The sequence below is a fragment of the Haliotis rufescens genome, unplaced genomic scaffold (genome assembly GCF_023055435.1).
Source record: "Haliotis rufescens isolate VD_foot unplaced genomic scaffold, xgHalRufe1.0.p SCAF_7, whole genome shotgun sequence".
In the NCBI taxonomy this organism is placed as follows: domain Eukaryota; kingdom Metazoa; phylum Mollusca; class Gastropoda; order Lepetellida; family Haliotidae; genus Haliotis; species Haliotis rufescens.
The window spans coordinates 19,631,875-19,651,432 of NW_025964361.1; the positions used below are offsets into that span (position 1 = coordinate 19,631,875).

General features: G+C 43.3%; 43 non-coding genes across 43 annotated transcripts; 28 read left to right on the plus strand and 15 right to left on the minus strand.

Moving 5' to 3' along the window:
* The first annotated feature begins 134 nt into the window (after positions 1–134).
* Trnav-cac lies at positions 135–207 on the plus strand. Its single transcript has one exon. It is a non-coding gene; the product is annotated as a tRNA-Val (tRNA).
* A 163-nt stretch (positions 208–370) lies between these two features.
* On the minus strand, positions 371–590 carry LOC125376271. The gene has a single exon (XR_007219129.1). It is a non-coding gene; the product is annotated as a small nucleolar RNA U3 (small nucleolar RNA).
* A 589-nt stretch (positions 591–1,179) lies between these two features.
* Trnav-aac lies at positions 1,180–1,252 on the plus strand. The gene has a single exon. It is a non-coding gene; the product is annotated as a tRNA-Val (tRNA).
* A 221-nt stretch (positions 1,253–1,473) lies between these two features.
* Trnav-cac lies at positions 1,474–1,546 on the plus strand. The gene has a single exon. It is a non-coding gene; the product is annotated as a tRNA-Val (tRNA).
* A 163-nt stretch (positions 1,547–1,709) lies between these two features.
* Positions 1,710–1,929, minus strand: LOC125376272. Its single transcript, XR_007219130.1, has one exon. It is a non-coding gene; the product is annotated as a small nucleolar RNA U3 (small nucleolar RNA).
* Positions 1,930–2,521: 592 nt separating this feature from the next.
* Positions 2,522–2,591, plus strand: Trnav-aac. Its single transcript has one exon. It is a non-coding gene; the product is annotated as a tRNA-Val (tRNA).
* A 221-nt stretch (positions 2,592–2,812) lies between these two features.
* Positions 2,813–2,885, plus strand: Trnav-cac. The gene has a single exon. It is a non-coding gene; the product is annotated as a tRNA-Val (tRNA).
* Positions 2,886–3,048: 163 nt separating this feature from the next.
* LOC124139882 lies at positions 3,049–3,268 on the minus strand. The gene has a single exon (XR_006861839.2). It is a non-coding gene; the product is annotated as a small nucleolar RNA U3 (small nucleolar RNA).
* Positions 3,269–3,857: 589 nt separating this feature from the next.
* Trnav-aac lies at positions 3,858–3,930 on the plus strand. The gene has a single exon. It is a non-coding gene; the product is annotated as a tRNA-Val (tRNA).
* A 221-nt stretch (positions 3,931–4,151) lies between these two features.
* On the plus strand, positions 4,152–4,224 carry Trnav-cac. The gene has a single exon. It is a non-coding gene; the product is annotated as a tRNA-Val (tRNA).
* Positions 4,225–4,387: 163 nt separating this feature from the next.
* On the minus strand, positions 4,388–4,607 carry LOC125376274. The gene has a single exon (XR_007219132.1). It is a non-coding gene; the product is annotated as a small nucleolar RNA U3 (small nucleolar RNA).
* Positions 4,608–5,196: 589 nt separating this feature from the next.
* On the plus strand, positions 5,197–5,269 carry Trnav-aac. Its single transcript has one exon. It is a non-coding gene; the product is annotated as a tRNA-Val (tRNA).
* Positions 5,270–5,490: 221 nt separating this feature from the next.
* Positions 5,491–5,563, plus strand: Trnav-cac. The gene has a single exon. It is a non-coding gene; the product is annotated as a tRNA-Val (tRNA).
* A 163-nt stretch (positions 5,564–5,726) lies between these two features.
* Positions 5,727–5,946, minus strand: LOC125376275. The gene has a single exon (XR_007219133.1). It is a non-coding gene; the product is annotated as a small nucleolar RNA U3 (small nucleolar RNA).
* A 587-nt stretch (positions 5,947–6,533) lies between these two features.
* Trnav-aac lies at positions 6,534–6,606 on the plus strand. The gene has a single exon. It is a non-coding gene; the product is annotated as a tRNA-Val (tRNA).
* A 221-nt stretch (positions 6,607–6,827) lies between these two features.
* Positions 6,828–6,900, plus strand: Trnav-cac. Its single transcript has one exon. It is a non-coding gene; the product is annotated as a tRNA-Val (tRNA).
* A 163-nt stretch (positions 6,901–7,063) lies between these two features.
* Positions 7,064–7,283, minus strand: LOC124139866. Its single transcript, XR_006861823.1, has one exon. It is a non-coding gene; the product is annotated as a small nucleolar RNA U3 (small nucleolar RNA).
* A 587-nt stretch (positions 7,284–7,870) lies between these two features.
* Positions 7,871–7,943, plus strand: Trnav-aac. Its single transcript has one exon. It is a non-coding gene; the product is annotated as a tRNA-Val (tRNA).
* Positions 7,944–8,164: 221 nt separating this feature from the next.
* Positions 8,165–8,237, plus strand: Trnav-cac. The gene has a single exon. It is a non-coding gene; the product is annotated as a tRNA-Val (tRNA).
* A 163-nt stretch (positions 8,238–8,400) lies between these two features.
* On the minus strand, positions 8,401–8,620 carry LOC124139898. Its single transcript, XR_006861851.1, has one exon. It is a non-coding gene; the product is annotated as a small nucleolar RNA U3 (small nucleolar RNA).
* Positions 8,621–9,207: 587 nt separating this feature from the next.
* Positions 9,208–9,280, plus strand: Trnav-aac. The gene has a single exon. It is a non-coding gene; the product is annotated as a tRNA-Val (tRNA).
* A 221-nt stretch (positions 9,281–9,501) lies between these two features.
* On the plus strand, positions 9,502–9,574 carry Trnav-cac. Its single transcript has one exon. It is a non-coding gene; the product is annotated as a tRNA-Val (tRNA).
* A 163-nt stretch (positions 9,575–9,737) lies between these two features.
* On the minus strand, positions 9,738–9,957 carry LOC124139897. Its single transcript, XR_006861850.1, has one exon. It is a non-coding gene; the product is annotated as a small nucleolar RNA U3 (small nucleolar RNA).
* Positions 9,958–10,446: 489 nt separating this feature from the next.
* Trnav-aac lies at positions 10,447–10,519 on the plus strand. The gene has a single exon. It is a non-coding gene; the product is annotated as a tRNA-Val (tRNA).
* A 221-nt stretch (positions 10,520–10,740) lies between these two features.
* Positions 10,741–10,813, plus strand: Trnav-cac. The gene has a single exon. It is a non-coding gene; the product is annotated as a tRNA-Val (tRNA).
* A 163-nt stretch (positions 10,814–10,976) lies between these two features.
* Positions 10,977–11,196, minus strand: LOC124139883. The gene has a single exon (XR_006861840.2). It is a non-coding gene; the product is annotated as a small nucleolar RNA U3 (small nucleolar RNA).
* Positions 11,197–11,785: 589 nt separating this feature from the next.
* Trnav-aac lies at positions 11,786–11,858 on the plus strand. The gene has a single exon. It is a non-coding gene; the product is annotated as a tRNA-Val (tRNA).
* A 221-nt stretch (positions 11,859–12,079) lies between these two features.
* Trnav-cac lies at positions 12,080–12,152 on the plus strand. Its single transcript has one exon. It is a non-coding gene; the product is annotated as a tRNA-Val (tRNA).
* Positions 12,153–12,315: 163 nt separating this feature from the next.
* Positions 12,316–12,535, minus strand: LOC124139879. Its single transcript, XR_006861836.2, has one exon. It is a non-coding gene; the product is annotated as a small nucleolar RNA U3 (small nucleolar RNA).
* Positions 12,536–13,124: 589 nt separating this feature from the next.
* On the plus strand, positions 13,125–13,197 carry Trnav-aac. The gene has a single exon. It is a non-coding gene; the product is annotated as a tRNA-Val (tRNA).
* Positions 13,198–13,418: 221 nt separating this feature from the next.
* On the plus strand, positions 13,419–13,491 carry Trnav-cac. Its single transcript has one exon. It is a non-coding gene; the product is annotated as a tRNA-Val (tRNA).
* Positions 13,492–13,654: 163 nt separating this feature from the next.
* Positions 13,655–13,874, minus strand: LOC124139876. Its single transcript, XR_006861833.2, has one exon. It is a non-coding gene; the product is annotated as a small nucleolar RNA U3 (small nucleolar RNA).
* Positions 13,875–14,463: 589 nt separating this feature from the next.
* On the plus strand, positions 14,464–14,536 carry Trnav-aac. Its single transcript has one exon. It is a non-coding gene; the product is annotated as a tRNA-Val (tRNA).
* Positions 14,537–14,757: 221 nt separating this feature from the next.
* On the plus strand, positions 14,758–14,830 carry Trnav-cac. Its single transcript has one exon. It is a non-coding gene; the product is annotated as a tRNA-Val (tRNA).
* A 163-nt stretch (positions 14,831–14,993) lies between these two features.
* LOC125376301 lies at positions 14,994–15,213 on the minus strand. The gene has a single exon (XR_007219162.1). It is a non-coding gene; the product is annotated as a small nucleolar RNA U3 (small nucleolar RNA).
* A 587-nt stretch (positions 15,214–15,800) lies between these two features.
* Trnav-aac lies at positions 15,801–15,873 on the plus strand. Its single transcript has one exon. It is a non-coding gene; the product is annotated as a tRNA-Val (tRNA).
* Positions 15,874–16,094: 221 nt separating this feature from the next.
* Positions 16,095–16,167, plus strand: Trnav-cac. The gene has a single exon. It is a non-coding gene; the product is annotated as a tRNA-Val (tRNA).
* A 163-nt stretch (positions 16,168–16,330) lies between these two features.
* On the minus strand, positions 16,331–16,550 carry LOC125376302. The gene has a single exon (XR_007219163.1). It is a non-coding gene; the product is annotated as a small nucleolar RNA U3 (small nucleolar RNA).
* Positions 16,551–17,137: 587 nt separating this feature from the next.
* On the plus strand, positions 17,138–17,210 carry Trnav-aac. Its single transcript has one exon. It is a non-coding gene; the product is annotated as a tRNA-Val (tRNA).
* Positions 17,211–17,431: 221 nt separating this feature from the next.
* On the plus strand, positions 17,432–17,504 carry Trnav-cac. Its single transcript has one exon. It is a non-coding gene; the product is annotated as a tRNA-Val (tRNA).
* Positions 17,505–17,667: 163 nt separating this feature from the next.
* Positions 17,668–17,887, minus strand: LOC125376276. The gene has a single exon (XR_007219134.1). It is a non-coding gene; the product is annotated as a small nucleolar RNA U3 (small nucleolar RNA).
* A 587-nt stretch (positions 17,888–18,474) lies between these two features.
* Trnav-aac lies at positions 18,475–18,547 on the plus strand. Its single transcript has one exon. It is a non-coding gene; the product is annotated as a tRNA-Val (tRNA).
* Positions 18,548–18,940: 393 nt separating this feature from the next.
* LOC124139888 lies at positions 18,941–19,160 on the minus strand. Its single transcript, XR_006861845.2, has one exon. It is a non-coding gene; the product is annotated as a small nucleolar RNA U3 (small nucleolar RNA).
* Between the last annotated feature and the right edge of the window lie 398 nt (positions 19,161–19,558).

Below are 19,558 nucleotides of genomic sequence, written 5' to 3' on the forward strand. Positions count from 1 at the left end.
TACTTCTTAATGTTTTGTTTCTTGTCGCCTTTTACACATGTACACCACCCCTCAGCAGATCCTCAACTTGCCGTGCTCTGTTAGTGTCCGTGGCAGGTATAAGTCTTTACAAACACTGCCACCAACACAGCTGAGGTTCAGTGGTGTAGTGGTTATCACGTCTGCTTCACACGCAGAAGGCTGCGAGTTCGAGCCTCGCCTGAACCTTGATGTTTTTGCTCTTCTATGAATTGTTATTTTACTTCTCTCTTGCTGGCACACACAGCGTATTGTGTTGACTGTGTCCACTGTTGATTAATTATGAAGTCACGCACAAAGTGTCTATATGAAGTGGCTAATCGACATTTACTTGGAAAAATAGATAAGCCAAACCACTCAGAATGCCTCTCTTCCCTCCATCTCTGCCACATGTGACTGAGAGGAACGGTCATCAATAACCAGAGTTACTAGCCTGAGCTGGCACTCACCCTGGTTCGCTTCGCGCTCAGAAAGAGAGGCTGTCTATCGTCCTCGTGGTTTGGTAGACTGTCAGTTTTACCTGAAGTCATGGCGATGCATACTATAGAAATGATCCCTAAAAGTATGATCTTAACTAACATATGGCGGAATTTGTACCTACTTCTTTTCAAAAGGCACGCCAGTGTGGTATGCAACATCATGTAACATTCCTGCTAAATCTTTTGAAAAATCTTCATCAGGTCAATCAGTTACAGACATCGCCACCTCTGTGTACTTAGGATTCATTCCACGTATGTGATTTACGAAAAAAACATAGAGAGTACAGATAATGTCAACAGCTGAAGTGGTTTGTACAATGTATATTGTTTGGTGCTTACATCGTGGCAGTGGTTATCTCCCATTGACCGTGATTGAGACTGTATGGCTGCTCCTGTGTAAACTGTCCAGTTGAGAGAAGTTGGTGGGATGTTTGTGAGATAAGACATCAATATACATGGTGTTAACTGTCTAGTTGAGAGAAGCTGGTGGGAAAATTGTGAGATAAGACATCATTACACCTTAATTAGCCCCCTGATCGTGATCCAATACGTTTCCAGTCATGTTTCAATGATACAAAGTCCTGATATTGGAAATGATGGAACCAGTAAGAGGAAATGCCGTGAGAGAAAAGAAAACATACAATCAATGGTACACGAAAGAGATTCATGTTCCTTAACAGGTGGTTCCGTGGTGTAGTGGTTATCACGTCTGCTTAACACGCAGAAGGCCGCGAGTTCGAGCCTCGCCGGAACCTTACTTTTTGGGGGATTTCCATTATTTCATGGAATGTATACATCTCTCTTTCTCGGGGAAAAACCTACCACCAGCGAAGGGGGCTTGTTACTTCTTAATGTTTTGTTTCTTGTCGCCTTTTACACATGTACACCACCCCTCAGCAGATCCTCAACTTGCCGTGCTCTGTTAGTGTCCGTGGCAGGTATAAGTCTTTACAAACACTGCCACCAACACAGCTGAGGTTCAGTGGTGTAGTGGTTATCACGTCTGCTTCACACGCAGAAGGCCGCGAGTTCGAGCCTCGCCTGAACCTTGATGTTTTTGCTCTTCTATGAATTGTTATTTTACTTCTCTCTTGCTGAAACACACAGCGTATTGTGTTGACTGTGGCAACTGTTGATTAATTATGAAGTCACGCACAAAGTGTCTATATGAAGTGGCTAATCGACATTTACTTGGAAAAATAGATAAGCCAAACCACTCAGAATGCCTCTCTTCCCTCCATCTCTGCCACATGTGACTGAGAGGAACGGTCATCAATAACCAGAGTTACTAGCCTGAGCTGGCACTCACCCTGGTTCGCTTCGCGCTCAGAAAGAGAGGCTGTCTATCGTCCTCGTGGTTTGGTAGACTGTCAGTTTTACCTGAAGTCATGGCGATGCATACTATAGAAATGATCCCTAAAAGTATGATCTTAACTAACATATGGCGGAATTTGTACCTACTTCTTTTCAAAAGGCACGCCAGTGTGCTATGCAACATCATGTAACATTCCTGCTAAATCTTTTGAAAAATCTTCATCAGGTCAATCAGTTACAGACATCGCCACCTCTGTGTACTTAGGATTCATTCCACGTTTGTGATTTACGAAAAAAACATAGAGAGTACAGATAATGTCAACAGCTGAAGGTGTTTGTACAATGTATATTGTTTGGTGATAACATCGTGGCAGTGGTTATCTCCCATTGACCGTGATTGAGACTGTATGGCTGCTCCTGTGTAAACTGTCCAGTTGAGAGAAGTTGGTGGGATGTTTGTGAGATAAGACATCAATATACATGGTGTTAACTGTCTAGTTGAGAGAAGCTGGTGGGAAAATTGTGAGATAAGACATCATTACACCTTAATTAGCCCCCTGATCGTGATCCAATACGTTTCCAGTCATGTTTCAATGATACAAAGTCCTGATATTGGAAATGATGGAACCAGTAAGAGGAAATGCCGTGAGAGAAAAGAAAACATACAATCAATGGTACACGAAAGAGATTCATGTTCCTTTACAGGTGGAGTCGTGGTGTAGTGGTTATCACGTCTGCTTAACACGCAGAAGGCCGCGAGTTCGAGCCTCGCCGGAACCTTACTTTTTGGGGGATTTCCATTATTTCATGGAATGTATACATCTCTCTTTCTCGGGTAAAAACCTACCACCAGCGAAGGGGGCTTGTTACTTCTTAATGTTTTGTTTCTTGTCGCCTTTTACACATGTACACCACCCCTCAGCAGATCCTCAACTTGCCGTGCTCTGTTAGTGTCCGTGGCAGGTATAAGTCTTTACAAACACTGCCACCAACACAGCTGAGGTTCAGTGGTGTAGTGGTTATCACGTCTGCTTCACACGCAGAAGGCTGCGAGTTCGAGCCTCGCCTGAACCTTGATGTTTTTGCTCTTCTATGAATTGTTATTTTACTTCTCTCTTGCTGGCACACACAGCGTATTGTGTTGACTGTGTCCACTGTTGATTAATTATGAAGTCACGCACAAAGTGTCTATATGAAGTGGCTAATCGACATTTACTTGGAAAAATAGATAAGCCAAACCACTCAGAATGCCTCTCTTCCCTCCATCTCTGCCACATGTGACTGAGAGGAACGGTCATCAATAACCAGAGTTACTAGCCTGAGCTGGCACTCACCCTGGTTCGCTTCGCGCTCAGAAAGAGAGGCTGTCTATCGTCCTCGTGGTTTGGTAGACTGTCAGTTTTACCTGAAGTCATGGCGATGCATACTATAGAAATGATCCCTAAAAGTATGATCTTAACTAACATATGGCGGAATTTGTACCTACTTCTTTTCAAAAGGCACGCCAGTGTGGTATGCAACATCATGTAACATTCCTGCTAAATCTTTTGAAAAATCTTCATCAGGTCAATCAGTTACAGACATCGCCACCTCTGTGTACTTAGGATTCATTCCACGTATGTGATTTACGAAAAAAACATAGAGAGTACAGATAATGTCAACAGCTGAAGTGGTTTGTACAATGTATATTGTTTGGTGCTTACATCGTGGCAGTGGTTATCTCCCATTGACCGTGATTGAGACTGTATGGCTGCTCCTGTGTAAACTGTCCAGTTGAGAGAAGTTGGTGGGATGTTTGTGAGATAAGACATCAATATACATGGTGTTAACTGTCTAGTTGAGAGAAGCTGGTGGGAAAATTGTGAGATAAGACATCATTACACCTTAATTAGCCCCCTGATCGTGATCCAATACGTTTCCAGTCATGTTTCAATGATACAAAGTCCTGATATTGGAAATGATGGAACCAGTAAGAGGAAATGCCGTGAGAGAAAAGAAAACATACAATCAATGGTACACGAAAGAGATTCATGTTCCTTAACAGGTGGTTCCGTGGTGTAGTGGTTATCACGTCTGCTTAACACGCAGAAGGCCGCGAGTTCGAGCCTCGCCGGAACCTTACTTTTTGGGGGATTTCCATTATTTCATGGAATGTATACATCTCTCTTTCTCGGGTAAAAACCTACCACCAGCGAAGGGGGCTTGTTACTTCTTAATGTTTTGTTTCTTGTCGCCTTTTACACATGTACACCACCCCTCAGCAGATCCTCAACTTGCCGTGCTCTGTTAGTGTCCGTGGCAGGTATAAGTCTTTACAAACACTGCCACCAACACAGCTGAGGTTCAGTGGTGTAGTGGTTATCACGTCTGCTTCACACGCAGAAGGCCGCGAGTTCGAGCCTCGCCTGAACCTTGATGTTTTTGCTCTTCTATGAATTGTTATTTTACTTCTCTCTTGCTGAAACACACAGCGTATTGTGTTGACTGTGGCAACTGTTGATTAATTATGAAGTCACGCACAAAGTGTCTATATGAAGTGGCTAATCGACATTTACTTGGAAAAATAGATAAGCCAAACCACTCAGAATGCCTCTCTTCCCTCCATCTCTGCCACATGTGACTGAGAGGAACGGTCATCAATAACCAGAGTTACTAGCCTGAGCTGGCACTCACCCTGGTTCGCTTCGCGCTCAGAAAGAGAGGCTGTCTATCGTCCTCGTGGTTTGGTAGACTGTCAGTTTTACCTGAAGTCATGGCGATGCATACTATAGAAATGATCCCTAAAAGTATGATCTTAACTAACATATGGCGGAATTTGTACCTACTTCTTTTCAAAAGGCACGCCAGTGTGCTATGCAACATCATGTAACATTCCTGCTAAATCTTTTGAAAAATCTTCATCAGGTCAATCAGTTACAGACATCGCCACCTCTGTGTACTTAGGATTCATTCCACGTTTGTGATTTACGAAAAAAACATAGAGAGTACAGATAATGTCAACAGCTGAAGTGGTTTGTACAATGTATATTGTTTGGTGATTACATCGTGGCAATGGTTATCTCCCATTGACCGTGATTTAGACTGTATGGCTGCTCCTGTGTAAACTGTCCAGTTGAGAGAAGTTGGTGGGATGTTTGTGAGATAAGACATCAATATACATGGTGTTAACTGTCTAGTTGAGAGAAGCTGGTGGGAAAATTGTGAGATAAGACATCATTACACCTTAATTAGCCCCCTGATCGTGATCCAATACGTTTCCAGTCATGTTTCAATGATACAAAGTCCTGATATTGGAAATGATGGAACCAGTAAGAGGAAATGCCGTGAGAGAAAAGAAAACATACAATCAATGGTACACGAAAGAGATTCATGTTTCTTAACAGGTGGTTCCGTGGTGTAGTGGTTATCACGTCTGCTTAACACGCAGAAGGCCGCGAGTTCGAGCCTCGCCGGAACCTTACTTTTTGGGGGATTTCCATTATTTCATGGAATGTATACATCTCTCTTTCTCGGGGAAAAACCTACCACCAGCGAAGGGGGCTTGTTACTTCTTAATGTTTTGTTTCTTGTCGCCTTTTACACATGTACACCACCCCTCAGCAGATCCTCAACTTGCCGTGCTCTGTTAGTGTCCGTGGCAGGTATAAGTCTTTACAAACACTGCCACCAACACAGCTGAGGTTCAGTGGTGTAGTGGTTATCACGTCTGCTTCACACGCAGAAGGCCGCGAGTTCGAGCCTCGCCTGAACCTTGATGTTTTTGCTCTTCTATGAATTGTTATTTTACTTCTCTCTTGCTGGCACACACAGCGTATTGTGTTGACTGTGTCCACTGTTGATTAATTATGAAGTCACGCACAAAGTGTCTATATGAAGTGGCTAATCGACATTTACTTGGAAAAATAGATAAGCCAAACCACTCAGAATGCCTCTCTTCCCTCCATCTCTGCCACATGTGACTGAGAGGAACGGTCATCAATAACCAGAGTTACTAGCCTGAGCTGGCACTCACCCTGGTTCGCTTCGCGCTCAGAAAGAGAGGCTGTCTATCGTCCTCGTGGTTTGGTAGACTGTCAGTTTTACCTGAAGTCATGGCGATGCATACTATAGAAATGATCCCTAAAAGTATGATCTTAACTAACATATGGCGGAATTTGTACCTACTTCTTTTCAAAAGGCACGCCAGTGTGGTATGCAACATCATGTAACATTCCTGCTAAATCTTTTGAAAAATCTTCATCAGGTCAATCAGTTACAGACATCGCCACCTCTGTGTACTTAGGATTCATTCCACGTTTGTGATTTGCGAAAAAACCAGAGAGTACAGATAATGTCAACAGCTGAAGTGGTTTGTACAATGTATATTGTTTGGTGATTACATCGTGGCAGTGGTTATCTCCCATTGACCGTGATTGAGACTGTATGGCTGCTCCTGTGTAAACTGTCCAGTTGAGAGAAGTTGGTGGGATGTTTGTGAGATAAGACATCAATATACATGGTGTTAACTGTCTAGTTGAGAGAAGCTGGTGGGAAAATTGTGAGATAAGACATCATTACACCTTAATTAGCCCCCTGATCGTGATCCAATACGTTTCCAGTCATGTTTCAATGATACAAAGTCCTGATATTGGAAATGATGGAACCAGTAAGAGGAAATGCCGTGAGAGAAAAGAAAACATACAATCAATGGTACACGAAAGAGATTCATGTTCGTTTACAGGTGGTTCCGTGGTGTAGTGGTTATCACGTCTGCTTTACACGCAGAAGGCCGCGAGTTCGAGCCTCGCCGGAACCTTACTTTTTGGGGGATTTCCATTATTTCATGGAATGTATACATCTCTCTTTCTCGGGTAAAAACCCACCACCAGCGAAGGGGGCTTGTTACTTCTTAATGTTTTGTTTCTTGTCGCCTTTTACACATGTACACCACCCCTCAGCAGATCCTCAACTTGCCGTGCTCTGTTAGTGTCCGTGGCAGGTATAAGTCTTTACAAACACTGCCACCAACACAGCTGAGGTTCAGTGGTGTAGTGGTTATCACGTCTGCTTCACACGCAGAAGGCCGCGAGTTCGAGCCTCGCCTGAACCTTGATGTTTTTGCTCTTCTATGAATTGTTATTTTACTTCTCTCTTGCTGGCACACACAGCGTATTGTGTTGACTGTGTCCACTGTTGATTAATTATGAAGTCACGCACAAAGTGTCTATATGAAGTGGCTAATCGACATTTACTTGGAAAAATAGATAAGCCAAACCACTCAGAATGCCTCTCTTCCCTCCATCTCTGCCACATGTGACTGAGAGGAACGGTCATCAATAACCAGAGTTACTAGCCTGAGCTGGCACTCACCCTGGTTCGCTTCGCGCTCAGAAAGAGAGGCTGTCTATCGTCCTCGTGGTTTGGTAGACTGTCAGTTTTACCTGAAGTCATGGCGATGCATACTATAGAAATGATCCCTAAAAGTATGATCTTAACTAACATATGGCGGAATTTGTACCTACTTCTTTTCAAAAGGCACGCCAGTGTGGTATGCAACATCATGTAACATTCCTGCTAAATCTTTTGAAAAATCTTCATCAGGTCAATCAGTTACAGACATCGCCACCTCTGTGTACTTAGGATTCATTCCACGTTTGTGATTTGCGAAAAAACCAGAGAGTACAGATAATGTCAACAGCTGAAGTGGTTTGTACAATGTATATTGTTTGGTGATTACATCGTGGCAGTGGTTATCTCCCATTGACCGTGATTGAGACTGTATGGCTGCTCCTGTGTAAACTGTCCAGTTGAGAGAAGTTGGTGGGATGTTTGTGAGATAAGACATCAATATACATGGTGTTAACTGTCTAGTTGAGAGAAGCTGGTGGGAAAATTGTGAGATAAGACATCATTACACCTTAATTAGCCCCCTGATCGTGATCCAATACGTTTCCAGTCATGTTTCAATGATACAAAGTCCTGATATTGGAAATGATGGAACCAGTAAGAGGAAATGCCGTGAGAGAAAAGAAAACATACAATCAATGGTACACGAAAGAGATTCATGTTCGTTTACAGGTGGTTCCGTGGTGTAGTGGTTATCACGTCTGCTTTACACGCAGAAGGCCGCGAGTTCGAGCCTCGCCGGAACCTTACTTTTTGGGGGATTTCCATTATTTCATGGAATGTATACATCTCTCTTTCTCGGGTAAAAACCCACCACCAGCGAAGGGGGCTTGTTACTTCTTAATGTTTTGTTTCTTGTCGCCTTTTACACATGTACACCACCCCTCAGCAGATCCTCAACTTGCCGTGCTCTGTTAGTGTCCGTGGCAGGTATAAGTCTTTACAAACACTGCCACCAACACAGCTGAGGTTCAGTGGTGTAGTGGTTATCACGTCTGCTTCACACGCAGAAGGCCGCGAGTTCGAGCCTCGCCTGAACCTTGATGTTTTTGCTCTTCTATGAATTGTTATTTTACTTCTCTCTTGCTGGCACACACAGCGTATTGTGTTGACTGTGTCCACTGTTGATTAATTATGAAGTCACGCACAAAGTGTCTATATGAAGTGGCTAATCGACATTTACTTGGAAAAATAGATAAGCCAAACCACTCAGAATGCCTCTCTTCCCTCCATCTCTGCCACATGTGACTGAGAGGAACGGTCATCAATAACCAGAGTTACTAGCCTGAGCTGGCACTCACCCTGGTTCGCTTCGCGCTCAGAAAGAGAGGCTGTCTATCGTCCTCGTGGTTTGGTAGACTGTCAGTTTTACCTGAAGTCATGGCGATGCATACTATAGAAATGATCCCTAAAAGTATGATCTTAACTAACATATGGCGGAATTTGTACCTACTTCTTTTCAAAAGGCACGCCAGTGTGGTATGCAACATCATGTAACATTCCTGCTAAATCTTTTGAAAAATCTTCATCAGGTCAATCAGTTACAGACATCGCCACCTCTGTGTACTTAGGATTCATTCCACGTTTGTGATTTGCGAAAAAACCAGAGAGTACAGATAATGTCAACAGCTGAAGTGGTTTGTACAATGTATATTGTTTGGTGATTACATCGTGGCAGTGGTTATCTCCCATTGACCGTGATTGAGACTGTATGGCTGCTCCTGTGTAAACTGTCCAGTTGAGAGAAGTTGGTGGGATGTTTGTGAGATAAGACATCAATATACATGGTGTTAACTGTCTAGTTGAGAGAAGCTGGTGGGAAAATTGTGAGATAAGACATCATTACACCTTAATTAGCCCCCTGATCGTGATCCAATACGTTTCCAGTCATGTTTCAATGATACAAAGTCCTGATATTGGAAATGATGGAACCAGTAAGAGGAAATGCCGTGAGAGAAAAGAAAACATACAATCAATGGTACACGAAAGAGATTCATGTTCGTTTACAGGTGGTTCCGTGGTGTAGTGGTTATCACGTCTGCTTTACACGCAGAAGGCCGCGAGTTCGAGCCTCGCCGGAACCTTACTTTTTGGGGGATTTCCATTATTTCATGGAATGTATACATCTCTCTTTCTCGGGTAAAAACCCACCACCAGCGAAGGGGGCTTGTTACTTCTTAATGTTTTGTTTCTTGTCGCCTTTTACACATGTACACCACCCCTCAGCAGATCCTCAACTTGCCGTGCTCTGTTAGTGTCCGTGGCAGGTATAAGTCTTTACAAACACTGCCACCAACACAGCTGAGGTTCAGTGGTGTAGTGGTTATCACGTCTGCTTCACACGCAGAAGGCCGCGAGTTCGAGCCTCGCCTGAACCTTGATGTTTTTGCTCTTCTATGAATTGTTATTTTACTTCTCTCTTGCTGGCACACACAGCGTATTGTGTTGACTGTGTCCACTGTTGATTAATTATGAAGTCACGCACAAAGTGTCTATATGAAGTGGCTAATCGACATTTACTTGGAAAAATAGATAAGCCAAACCACTCAGAATGCCTCTCTTCCCTCCATCTCTGCCACATGTGACTGAGAGGAACGGTCATCAATAACCAGAGTTACTAGCCTGAGCTGGCACTCACCCTGGTTCGCTTCGCGCTCAGAAAGAGAGGCTGTCTATCGTCCTCGTGGTTTGGTAGACTGTCAGTTTTACCTGAAGTCATGGCGATGCATACTATAGAAATGATCCCTAAAAGTATGATCTTAACTAACATATGGCGGAATTTGTACCTACTTCTTTTCAAAAGGCACGCCAGTGTGCTATGCAACATCATGTAACATTCCTGCTAAATCTTTTGAAAAATCTTCATCAGGTCAATCAGTTACAGACATCGCCACCTCTGTGTACTTAGGATTCATTCCACGTTTGTGATTTACGAAAAAAACATAGAGAGTACAGATAATGTCAACAGCTGAAGTGGTTTGTACAATGTATATTGTTTGGTGATTACATCGTGGCAATGGTTATCTCCCATTGACCGTGATTTAGACTGTATGGCTGGGAAAATTGTGAGATAAGACATCATTACACCTTAATTAGCCCCCTGATCGTGATCCAATACGTTTCCAGTCATGTTTCAATGATACAAAGTCCTGATATTGGAAATGATGGAACCAGTAAGAGGAAATGCCGTGAGAGAAAAGAAAACATACAATCAATGGTACACGAAAGAGATTCATGTTCCTTAACAGGTGGTTCCGTGGTGTAGTGGTTATCACGTCTGCTTAACACGCAGAAGGCCGCGAGTTCGAGCCTCGCCGGAACCTTACTTTTTGGGGGATTTCCATTATTTCATGGAATGTATACATCTCTCTTTCTCGGGGAAAAACCTACCACCAGCGAAGGGGGCTTGTTACTTCTTAATGTTTTGTTTCTTGTCGCCTTTTACACATGTACACCACCCCTCAGCAGATCCTCAACTTGCCGTGCTCTGTTAGTGTCCGTGGCAGGTATAAGTCTTTACAAACACTGCCACCAACACAGCTGAGGTTCAGTGGTGTAGTGGTTATCACGTCTGCTTCACACGCAGAAGGCCGCGAGTTCGAGCCTCGCCTGAACCTTGATGTTTTTGCTCTTCTATGAATTGTTATTTTACTTCTCTCTTGCTGGCACACACAGCGTATTGTGTTGACTGTGTCAACTGTTGATTAATTATGAAGTCACGCACAAAGTGTCTATATGAAGTGGCTAATCGACATTTACTTGGAAAAATAGATAAGCCAAACCACTCAGAATGCCTCTCTTCCCTCCATCTCTGCCACATGTGACTGAGAGGAACGGTCATCAATAACCAGAGTTACTAGCCTGAGCTGGCACTCACCCTGGTTCGCTTCGCGCTCAGAAAGAGAGGCTGTCTATCGTCCTCGTGGTTTGGTAGACTGTCAGTTTTACCTGAAGTCATGGCGATGCATACTATAGAAATGATCCCTAAAAGTATGATCTTAACTAACATATGGCGGAATTTGTACCTACTTCTTTTCAAAAGGCACGCCAGTGTGGTATGCAACATCATGTAACATTCCTGCTAAATCTTTTGAAAAATCTTCATCAGGTCAATCAGTTACAGACATCGCCACCTCTGTGTACTTAGGATTCATTCCACGTTTGTGATTTACGAAAAAAACATAGAGAGTACAGATAATGTCAACAGCTGAAGTGGTTTGTACAATGTATATTGTTTGGTGATTACATCGTGGCAATGGTTATCTCCCATTGACCGTGATTTAGACTGTATGGCTGCTCCTGTGTAAACTGTCCAGTTGAGAGAAGTTGGTGGGATGTTTGTGAGATAAGACATCAATATACATGGTGTTAACTGTCTAGTTGAGAGAAGCTGGTGGGAAAATTGTGAGATAAGACATCATTACACCTTAATTAGCCCCCTGATCGTGATCCAATACGTTTCCAGTCATGTTTCAATGATACAAAGTCCTGATATTGGAAATGATGGAACCAGTAAGAGGAAATGCCGTGAGAGAAAAGAAAACATACAATCAATGGTACACGAAAGAGATTCATGTTCCTTAACAGGTGGTTCCGTGGTGTAGTGGTTATCACGTCTGCTTAACACGCAGAAGGCCGCGAGTTCGAGCCTCGCCGGAACCTTACTTTTTGGGGGATTTCCATTATTTCATGGAATGTATACATCTCTCTTTCTCGGGGAAAAACCTACCACCAGCGAAGGGGGCTTGTTACTTCTTAATGTTTTGTTTCTTGTCGCCTTTTACACATGTACACCACCCCTCAGCAGATCCTCAACTTGCCGTGCTCTGTTAGTGTCCGTGGCAGGTATAAGTCTTTACAAACACTGCCACCAACACAGCTGAGGTTCAGTGGTGTAGTGGTTATCACGTCTGCTTCACACGCAGAAGGCCGCGAGTTCGAGCCTCGCCTGAACCTTGATGTTTTTGCTCTTCTATGAATTGTTATTTTACTTCTCTCTTGCTGGCACACACAGCGTATTGTGTTGACTGTGTCAACTGTTGATTAATTATGAAGTCACGCACAAAGTGTCTATATGAAGTGGCTAATCGACATTTACTTGGAAAAATAGATAAGCCAAACCACTCAGAATGCCTCTCTTCCCTCCATCTCTGCCACATGTGACTGAGAGGAACGGTCATCAATAACCAGAGTTACTAGCCTGAGCTGGCACTCACCCTGGTTCGCTTCGCGCTCAGAAAGAGAGGCTGTCTATCGTCCTCGTGGTTTGGTAGACTGTCAGTTTTACCTGAAGTCATGGCGATGCATACTATAGAAATGATCCCTAAAAGTATGATCTTAACTAACATATGGCGGAATTTGTACCTACTTCTTTTCAAAAGGCACGCCAGTGTGCTATGCAACATCATGTAACATTCCTGCTAAATCTTTTGAAAAATCTTCATCAGGTCAATCAGTTACAGACATCGCCACCTCTGTGTACTTAGGATTCATTCCACGTTTGTGATTTACGAAAAAAACATAGAGAGTACAGATAATGTCAACAGCTGAAGTGGTTTGTACAATGTATATTGTTTGGTGATTACATCGTGGCAATGGTTATCTCCCATTGACCGTGATTTAGACTGTATGGCTGCTCCTGTGTAAACTGTCCAGTTGAGAGAAGTTGGTGGGATGTTTGTGAGATAAGACATCAATATACATGGTGTTAACTGTCTAGTTGAGAGAAGCTGGTGGGAAAATTGTGAGATAAGACATCATTACACCTTAATTAGCCCCCTGATCGTGATCCAATACGTTTCCAGTCATGTTTCAATGATACAAAGTCCTGATATTGGAAATGATGGAACCAGTAAGAGGAAATGCCGTGAGAGAAAAGAAAACATACAATCAATGGTACACGAAAGAGATTCATGTTCCTTTACAGGTGGTTCCGTGGTGTAGTGGTTATCACGTCTGCTTAACACGCAGAAGGCCGCGAGTTCGAGCCTCGCCGGAACCTTACTTTTTGGGGGATTTCCATTATTTCATGGAATGTATACATCTCTCTTTCTCGGGTAAAAACCTACCACCAGCGAAGGGGGCTTGTTACTTCTTAATGTTTTGTTTCTTGTCGCCTTTTACACATGTACACCACCCCTCAGCAGATCCTCAACTTGCCGTGCTCTGTTAGTGTCTGTGGCAGGTATAAGTCTTTACAAACACTGCCACCAACACAGCTGATGTTCAGTGGTGTAGTGGTTATCACGTCTGCTTCACACGCAGAAGGCCGCGAGTTCGAGCCTCGCCTGAACCTTGATGTTTTTGCTCTTCTATGAATTGTTATTTTACTTCTCTCTTGCTGGCACACACAGCGTATTGTGTTGACTGTGTCCACTGTTGATTAATTATGAAGTCACGCACAAAGTGTCTATATGAAGTGGCTAATCGACATTTACTTGGAAAAATAGATAAGCCAAACCACTCAGAATGCCTCTCTTCCCTCCATCTCTGCCACATGTGACTGAGAGGAACGGTCATCAATAACCAGAGTTACTAGCCTGAGCTGGCACTCACCCTGGTTCGCTTCGCGCTCAGAAAGAGAGGCTGTCTATCGTCCTCGTGGTTTGGTAGACTGTCAGTTTTACCTGAAGTCATGGCGATGCATACTATAGAAATGATCCCTAAAAGTATGACCTTAACTAACATATGGCGGAATTTGTACCTACTTCTTTTCAAAAGGCACGCCAGTGTGGTATGCAACATCATGTAACATTCCTGCTAAATCTTTTGAAAAATCTTCATCAGGTCAATCAGTTACAGACATCGCCACCTCTGTGTACTTAGGATTCATTCCACGTTTGTGATTTACGAAAAAAACATAGAGAGTACAGATAATGTCAACAGCTGAAGTGGTTTGTACAATGTATATTGTTTGGTGATTACATCGTGGCAATGGTTATCTCCCATTGACCGTGATTTAGACTGTATGGCTGCTCCTGTGTAAACTGTCCAGTTGAGAGAAGTTGGTGGGATGTTTGTGAGATAAGACATCAATATACATGGTGTTAACTGTCTAGTTGAGAGAAGCTGGTGGGAAGTTTGTGAGATAAGACATCATTACACCTTAATTAGCCCCCTGATCGTGATCCAATACGTTTCCAGTCATGTTTCAATGATACAAAGTCCTGATATTGGAAATGATGGAACCAGTAAGAGGAAATGCCGTGAGAGAAAAGAAAACATACAATCAATGGTACACGAAAGAGATTCATGTTTCTTAACAGGTGGTTCCGTGGTGTAGTGGTTATCACGTCTGCTTAACACGCAGAAGGCCGCGAGTTCGAGCCTCGCCGGAACCTTACTTTTTGGGGGATTTCCATTATTTCATGGAATGTATACATCTCTCTTTCTCGGGTAAAAACCTACCACCAGCGAAGGGGGCTTGTTACTTCTTAATGTTTTGTTTCTTGTCGCCTTTTACACATGTACACCACCCCTCAGCAGATCCTCAACTTGCCGTGCTCTGTTAGTGTCCGTGGCAGGTATAAGTCTTTACAAACACTGCCACCAACACAGCTGAGGTTCAGTGGTGTAGTGGTTATCACGTCTGCTTCACACGCAGAAGGCCGCGAGTTCGAGCCTCGCCTGAACCTTGATGTTTTTGCTCTTCTATGAATTGTTATTTTACTTCTCTCTTGCTGGCACACACAGCGTATTGTGTTGACTGTGTCCACTGTTGATTAATTATGAAGTCACGCACAAAGTGTCTATATGAAGTGGCTAATCGACATTTACTTGGAAAAATAGATAAGCCAAACCACTCAGAATGCCTCTCTTCCCTCCATCTCTGCCACATGTGACTGAGAGGAACGGTCATCAATAACCAGAGTTACTAGCCTGAGCTGGCACTCACCCTGGTTCGCTTAGCGCTCAGAAAGAGAGGCTGTCTATCGTCCTCGTGGTTTGGTAGACTGTCAGTTTTACCTGAAGTCATGGCGATGCATACTATAGAAATGATCCCTAAAAGTATGATCTTAACTAACATATGGCGGAATTTGTACCTACTTCTTTTCAAAAGGCACGCCAGTGTGCTATGCAACATCATGTAACATTCCTGCTAAATCTTTTGAAAAATCTTCATCAGGTCAATCAGTTACAGACATCGCCACCTCTGTGTACTTTGGATTCATTCCACGTTTGTGATTTGCGAAAAAACCAGAGAGTACAGATAATGTCAACAGCTGAAGTGGTTTGTACAATGTATATTGTTTGGTGATTACATCGTGGCAGTGGTTATCTCCCATTGACCGTGATTGAGACTGTATGGCTGCTCCTGTGTAAACTGTCCAGTTGAGAGAAGTTGGTGGGATGTTTGTGAGATAAGACATCAATATACATGGTGTTAACTGTCTAGTTGAGAGAAGCTGGTGGGAAAATTGTGAGATAAGACATCATTACACCTTAATTAGCCCCCTGATCGTGATCCAATACGTTTCCAGTCATGTTTCAATGATACAAAGTCCTGATATTGGAAATGATGGAACCAGTAAGAGGAAATGCCGTGAGAGAAAAGAAAACATACAATCAATGGTACACGAAAGAGATTCATGTTCGTTTACAGGTGGTTCCGTGGTGTAGTGGTTATCACGTCTGCTTAACACGCAGAAGGCCGCGAGTTCGAGCCTCGCCGGAACCTTACTTTTTGGGGGATTTCCATTATTTCATGGAATGTATACATCTCTCTTTCTCGGGTAAAAACCTACCACCAGCGAAGGGGGCTTGTTACTTCTTAATGTTTTGTTTCTTGTCGCCTTTTACACATGTACACCACCCCTCAGCAGATCCTCAACTTGCCGTGCTCTGTTAGTGTCCGTGGCAGGTATAAGTCTTTACAAACACTGCCACCAACACAGCTGAGGTTCAGTGGTGTAGTGGTTATCACGTCTGCTTCACACGCAGAAGGCTGCGAGTTCGAGCCTCCCCTGAACCTTGATGTTTTTGCTCTTCTATGAATTGTTATTTTACTTCTCTCTTGCTGGCACACACAGCGTATTGTGTTGACTGTGTCCACTGTTGATTAATTATGAAGTCACGCACAAAGTGTCTATATGAAGTGGCTAATCGACATTTACTTGGAAAAATAGATAAGCCAAACCACTCAGAATGCCTCTCTTCCCTCCATCTCTGCCACATGTGACTGAGAGGAACGGTCATCAATAACCAGAGTTACTAGCCTGAGCTGGCACTCACCCTGGTTCGCTTAGCGCTCAGAAAGAGAGGCTGTCTATCGTCCTCGTGGTTTGGTAGACTGTCAGTTTTACCTGAAGTCATGGCGATGCATACTATAGAAATGATCCCTAAAAGTATGATCTTAACTAACATATGGCGGAATTTGTACCTACTTCTTTTCAAAAGGCACGCCAGTGTGGTATGCAACATCATGTAACATTCCTGCTAAATCTTTTGAAAAATCTTCATCAGGTCAATCAGTTACAGACATCGCCACCTCTGTGTACTTAGGATTCATTCCACGTTTGTGATTTGCGAAAAAACCAGAGAGTACAGATAATGTCAACAGCTGAAGTGGTTTGTACAATGTATATTGTTTGGTGATTACATCGTGGCAGTGGTTATCTCCCATTGACCGTGATTGAGACTGTATGGCTGCTCCTGTGTAAACTGTCCAGTTGAGAGAAGTTGGTGGGATGTTTGTGAGATAAGACATCAATATACATGGTGTTAACTGTCTAGTTGAGAGAAGCTGGTGGGAAGTTTGTGAGATAAGACATCATTACACCTTAATTAGCCCCCTGATCGTGATCCAATACGTTTCCAGTCATGTTTCAATGATACAAAGTCCTGATATTGGAAATGATGGAACCAGTAAGAGGAAATGCCGTGAGAGAAAAGAAAACATACAATCAATGGTACACGAAAGAGATTCATGTTCCTTTACAGGTGGTTCCGTGGTGTAGTGGTTATCACGTCTGCTTAACACGCAGAAGGCCGCGAGTTCGAGCCTCGCCGGAACCTTACTTTTTGGGGGATTTCCATTATTTCATGGAATGTATACATCTCTCTTTCTCGGGTAAAAACCTACCACCAGCGAAGGGGGCTTGTTACTTCTTAATGTTTTGTTTCTTGTCGCCTTTTACACATGTACACCACCCCTCAGCAGATCCTCAACTTGCCGTGCTCTGTTAGTGTCCGTGGCAGGTATAAGTCTTTACAAACACTGCCACCAACACAGCTGAGGTTCAGTGGTGTAGTGGTTATCACGTCTGCTTCACACGCAGAAGGCTGCGAGTTCGAGCCTCGCCTGAACCTTGATGTTTTTGCTCTTCTATGAATTGTTATTTTACTTCTCTCTTGCTGGCACACACAGCGTATTGTGTTGACTGTGTCCACTGTTGATTAATTATGAAGTCACGCACAAAGTGTCTATATGAAGTGGCTAATCGACATTTACTTGGAAAAATAGATAAGCCAAACCACTCAGAATGCCTCTCTTCCCTCCATCTCTGCCACATGTGACTGAGAGGAACGGTCATCAATAACCAGAGTTACTAGCCTGAGCTGGCACTCACCCTGGTTCGCTTCGCGCTCAGAAAGAGAGGCTGTCTATCGTCCTCGTGGTTTGGTAGACTGTCAGTTTTACCTGAAGTCATGGCGATGCATACTATAGAAATGATCCCTAAAAGTATGATCTTAACTAACATATGGCGGAATTTGTACCTACTTCTTTTCAAAAGGCACGCCAGAGTGGTATGCAACATCATGTAACATTCCTGCTAAATCTTTTGAAAAATCTTCATCAGGTCAATCAGTTACAGACATCGCCACCTCTGTGTACTTAGGATTCATTCCACGTTTGTGATTTGCGAAAAAACCAGAGAGTACAGATAATGTCAACAGCTGAAGTGGTTTGTACAATGTATATTGTTTGGTGATTACATCGTGGCAGTGGTTATCTCCCATTGACCGTGATTGAGACTGTATGGCTGCTCCTGTGTAAACTGTCCAGTTGAGAGAAGTTGGTGGGATGTTTGTGAGATAAGACATCAATATACATGGTGTTAACTGTCTAGTTGAGAGAAGCTGGTGGGAAAATTGTGAGATAAGACATCATTACACCTTAATTAGCCCCCTGATCGTGATCCAATACGTTTCCAGTCATGTTTCAATGATACAAAGTCCTGATATTGGAAATGATGGAACCAGTAAGAGGAAATGCCGTGAGAGAAAAGAAAACATACAATCAATGGTACACGAAAGAGATTCATGTTCGTTTACAGGTGGTTCCGTGGTGTAGTGGTTATCACGTCTGCTTAACACGCAGAAGGCCGCGAGTTCGAGCCTCGCCGGAACCTTACTTTTTGGGGGATTTCCATTATTTCATGGAATGTATACATCTCTCTTTCTCGGGTAAAAACCTACCACCAGCGAAGGGGGCTTGTTACTTCTTAATGTTTTGTTTCTTGTCGCCTTTTACACATGTACACCACCCCTCAGCAGATCCTCAACTTGCCGTGCTCTGTTAGTGTCCGTGGCAGGTATAAGTCTTTACAAACACTGCCACCAACACAGCTGAGGTTCAGTGGTGTAGTGGTTATCACGTCTGCTTCACACGCAGACTTCTCTCCTGCTGGCACACACAGCGTATTGTGTTGACTGTGTCCACTGTTGATTAATTATGAAGTCACGCACAAAGTGTCTATATGAAGTGGCTAATCGACATTTACTTGGAAAAATAGATAAGCCAAACCACTCAGAATGCCTCTCTTCCCTCCATCTCTGCCACATGTGACTGAGAGGAACGGTCATCAATAACCAGAGTTACTAGCCTGAGCTGGCACTCACCCTGGTTCGCTTCGCGCTCAGAAAGAGAGGCTGTCTATCGTCCTCGTGGTTTGGTAGACTGTCAGTTTTACCTGAAGTCATGGCGATGCATACTATAGAAATGATCCCTAAAAGTATGATCTTAACTAACATATGGCGGAATTTGTACCTACTTCTTTTCAAAAGGCACGCCAGTGTGGTATGCAACATCATGTAACATTCCTGCTAAATCTTTTGAAAAATCTTCATCAGGTCAATCAGTTACAGACATCGCCACCTCTGTGTACTTAGGATTCATTCCACGTTTGTGATTTACGAAAAAAACATAGAGAGTACAGATAATGTCAACAGCTGAAGTGGTTTGTACAATGTATATTGTTTGGTGATTACATCGTGGCAATGGTTATCTCCCATTGACCGTGATTTAGACTGTATGGCTGCTCCTGTGTAAACTGTCCAGTTGAGAGAAGTTGGTGGGATGTTTGTGAGAAAAGACATCAATATACATGGTGTTAACTGTCTAGTTGAGAGAAGCTGGTGGG